General features: G+C 35.4%; 1 protein-coding gene across 4 annotated transcripts in view; it reads right to left on the bottom strand.

The window, feature by feature from the left end:
- The window catches only part of atp6v0a1b (ATPase H+ transporting V0 subunit a1b), a 48,115-nt gene extending 46,733 nt beyond the window's left edge, over positions 1-1,382 (bottom strand). For all 4 annotated transcript variants that reach the window (XM_014029113.1, XM_014029114.1, XM_014029115.1 and 1 more), the window contains exon 1: positions 1,314-1,382. The gene's annotated coding sequence lies outside the window, so the exon portion shown is untranslated. The remainder of the gene's footprint in view (positions 1-1,313) is intronic.
- Positions 1,383-4,285: the final 2,903 nt, after the last annotated feature.

Below are 4,285 nucleotides of genomic sequence, written 5' to 3'. Positions count from 1 at the left end.
TTAACAAGGCTTTAATAAGATAAACAATAGAGGTACATGAGAAAACGTGTTCATAATGAACGAAAATAAATAATTAAATAGTGTCTGTGTCAGTCTCTAACCCTGGTCTCTGGTCCAACACTCTACCCATTGTCCTGTTGGAGACTTGTTGTGTAATGAGCTACACATTACACAACAACAACGGTGACGACTTTTTATACTGAGGAGGAGGAGTCTCACCTGGGGGTTGTTAGGTAAGGGGCTGAACACAGGTTCTGGTGGGTTGTTGTACGGCTTGTGACAAAATGTAGGAAGTATAAAACTTGTCGTTAATATACATTAAAATTACATTTACTTACAGTAAATATGCCCCTGGGTGCATTTTTCTGGTCCTAGGACTGTTTTTTAAGAAGTACATACCCAAAGTTGAGTAAAAAAAAAACCTTTAAAAGCGAATTTTATATAATAGGTCTCCTTTAAAAAGAGCCCTTAAGGATAGTTTAGGCTGGGCCACAGGGTCTACAGTGCAGTGATGCCCACAGTGGGGGCAGCGCAGCCATTGCCAGTATCACTCCACCCCCTGTTAACAATAAGTGTTAATTAGGTGTCAATGATAGCCATGTGATGTGAGTATCAGTCACATGGAGGCAGGACTTAAAAGCCTGAATTTAGCCTGAAACTCTCAGACTGAAGAAGTCTCTTGGAGGAGAGACGAAACGTTTCATTAGAGAAGAACCCGTCCAGAGGACCTATACTATTTATTTCTTTTTGATTTTTACCTGGATTACTGAGATGCATCAGGACATGTGTACCTCTGCATGTACTGTATTACTGTTTTAGTGTATTTGTCAGATAATCTATAAATAACAACACACACACAGACACACACAGAGGATGCAGCATCCATGTGTCCTTCAGCTGAAGGACACATGGATGCTGCAGGCCTTCCTGCTCCTACAGCCTCCGTCAGTCCCTCTGTCTCATTAACACACACACACACACACACACAGACACACACACACACACACAGACACACACACACACACACACAGACACACGAATCCGACTGGTAACATTTTATCTTTCTATATTTATATTTGTTGTTTCTGTAAACTGATAAAAACGTATTTAAAACAGTTTACCATCATCTCCATGAATCTATCAGATTACGATGTTGCTAATCTGGAACGACTCCATCAATTTTAACGGATAAAATAATAAATATGTTAATCTGTCGACGCGTCCCTCCTGTTACACTGATTAATAAATGTTTAAATAACAGATACATATAATGTTATTTGATATAACCTTTATAAATCCACCGGTTTACTCACCTGACTCACTGATGCTGCTGCCGCAGCGGAGGCTAGTGAAGACAAAACACTGAACCGGAAACACAGAAATGAAGCTTCAGAATAAAAGCATCACGGAGTATTTAATTACAAAAAATGTTTCTTCATTATAAATGTGGACCCTAAGTTTTTATCAATATATTTAAAGCGTATTCTGATTTTATTGTGACATTATTTGTGCACTTTCTACAGAGAATAAATTGTACCTGCTATTAATGAAAACTACACCTTTATTATTTTGAAACCACACACCGGAAGTGTCTTTTAACAATACTTTAGTGTCATTTCTATTAAAATCTCTATTAAACATAAAAATGATGCATTACTAGAACCATCAAAAATAAATTTGTGATAATTAATATCTTAGTATTAATATTATTCTATAATAATAATAATAATAATAATAATAATAATAATAATAATAATAATAATAATAATAATAATAATAATAATAATAGATGTGTTGTTCTTTCAACAGAGCAAACAAAAGCAAACATTAAAAAACAAAGGGCATTATTTTAAATGATTATATTAAAATGAATATTATGATCCAGTATTCAGAGATCAGACAGCTCCAGCAGGAAATGAAATAAAAATAAAAATAAACGTGTCTGGTTCTGTGTATAACAGAGGGGATTTGACCTTTTTCTTGACTAAATACATATGTTGAGGGACCATCCAAATATTTTAAGATTTTAGAAAGACATGCTGTAAAAATGAAATTAAGATCCATTTAGATTTCATTTTCCACCAGAAGTAGTTTGGCCTTAATGTTAGAAATTAAATAATTAAAAATAAAGAAGTTAAATGTGGGTGAGAACAACAGAGCACTAATAACAGACAAAAATGTACAAAACACACAGTGTCTGAAGACACAACCACCAACAGTTACACAATATTGTTGCACTAAACTTAAATGCCTGGTCCTTTGTGTTTTCTGTTGTGCTTCAGTGTTAAACCTGCAGCTGCACACAAGGCCACAGCTGCTCCAGATGTTGTCAGAAACAGCGCCACACAGTGGACAGCCTCTCAAACTGCACAGCTGAATGAGTGAGAAAAACAGGAATCCTGTTCAAATTTTAATGAAACAAATCATCTTCTGACAGCCTGTTCATACTGAGCAGCTGATGATGATGTGTCTTATTTTAACAACACACAGTTTGTTGTTTTACTTCATAATTAACCAAACGACTCAAGGATTAACAGAGAAGAGAAATTATTTGACAACCATGATTAAAGTTTTATTTTGTTTGGACGATCTGATCTGATAACCTGAATCTTGTTCTGACAGAGAACATTACAGTATAATATTTATGTTTTCATTATCCTAACAGCTCATAAAATCACACAATCTCTTCACAAATCACAACAGTTTGTGCTGAGTGTGCACAAACATGCTGTTTCTTTAGAATAAAGGACAAATATCTGCTGGTTCTACTGTGTAAAGAGAAAAATCCTCCACAGCCTGGTCTGTGTGGTCCTCTGAGTGTCCATCATAACTCAGTTACATTTTATTATTGTGTATCACAACTTTCTGACTCACACACTCGTGCTGTGTAGAACAGGCACAAACAGTTTGTTTTATAGGAGTTTGTAAAAGAAGGAAATGTTTCAAATCATCCTTATCCAGTTCATTAAAAAGTGTTTCTTTTAGTTTATTTACCTCACAGGGGAGTTTACATGATTTTACATGTTTATTACATTTAAAGCTACATGTTGTGTTTTACCTGAACACTTCTCATCTGTTAAACAAAATGCTGCTGTTTTATTTTAATACACACTCTGAAAGAGATGATCTGTGCACAAATCAAAACTAATGTTTGTTTCAGGTGACAGAAACAAGAAATGTCTGACTGAAGTCAGGACACCTTCAGACTGACGTCTCTTTCCCACAATGCACTTTGTCTACTGGAAATATTATCAAACCTCTGCCAGTGCTGGGATGTAACTTAACTTATTACTGTACTCAAGTACATTTTTCATGTATCTGTACTTTACTTAAGTGGTTTTAATCTTCAGTACTTTTGACTTTTACTTCACAACATTTTACATCAAATATCTGTACTTTCTACATTTCTGTAAGGTGCTGAAGTACAAATTTGAACATAATCAATGGTGGGAGGGGCATTGCTGTAACTGGTCCACTGAACCTGTGCACAGCAGTAAAATACCAGTAGACCCTCTTTCCAGAGGAGTGGGGTGATTGTGCATCACTTGCTGCAGCATCAGTGGCAACATGAACACACCCAGAGGGACCCCAGCTCAGAGAGTCAGCCAGAGGAAATGTGCCACTCATGGTCTTATTTAAAAAACTCAAGTTAACTGGTTCAAAAACACAAGATTTGATGGACGACAGCTTCTGGAGCTGATGTCATAAAACCTGATGAAGCACAGAAGTCCAAGTGTGAACAGTGAAACATACATTATCTGCAGCATCGTTCACTACAATCATCAATGTATTAAAATATACAGTAAACACATTTCATAATACTGTAGACCATTAGGGAATACTTTAAGCAAGTACTTCTAATTTTAATACTTTAAGTAGCTTCTTTTACTTACTTTCTTTTATTTAAGTAAAAATGTTAATGTGGTACTTTCACTTTTACTAGAGTACATTTGTCTGTTTATCTGTACTTTTACTTTTTTTATTTAACAGGAAAAGATGACAAAAAATCAAGCCTGACTCAGCATAATTGCTGTTTTACAGCAGGTTCCTGTTCTGCAGCACATAAAACACTCAGAAATACAGCATCACAATCACATCATTATACACCATAGACACAAAGACAAACAAGTATTAAGTACACTGTTTGAGTACTTTCTCCACCACTGGCTCCTGATGCTCTCAAATAACCAGAGAAATGTTAGAGGCAGAGCTGTAAAGTAACTAAGTACAAATACTTTGTTATTGTACTTAAGTAGAAGTTTTGGTTATCTGTACTTTACTTGAG

Source organism: Austrofundulus limnaeus, unplaced genomic scaffold, assembly GCF_001266775.1.
Source record: "Austrofundulus limnaeus strain Quisiro unplaced genomic scaffold, Austrofundulus_limnaeus-1.0 Scaffold856, whole genome shotgun sequence".
Taxonomy (NCBI): domain Eukaryota; kingdom Metazoa; phylum Chordata; class Actinopteri; order Cyprinodontiformes; family Rivulidae; genus Austrofundulus; species Austrofundulus limnaeus.
Note: the sequence above shows the minus strand (reverse complement) of the source record. Positions and strands in the feature narration are given on the sequence as shown.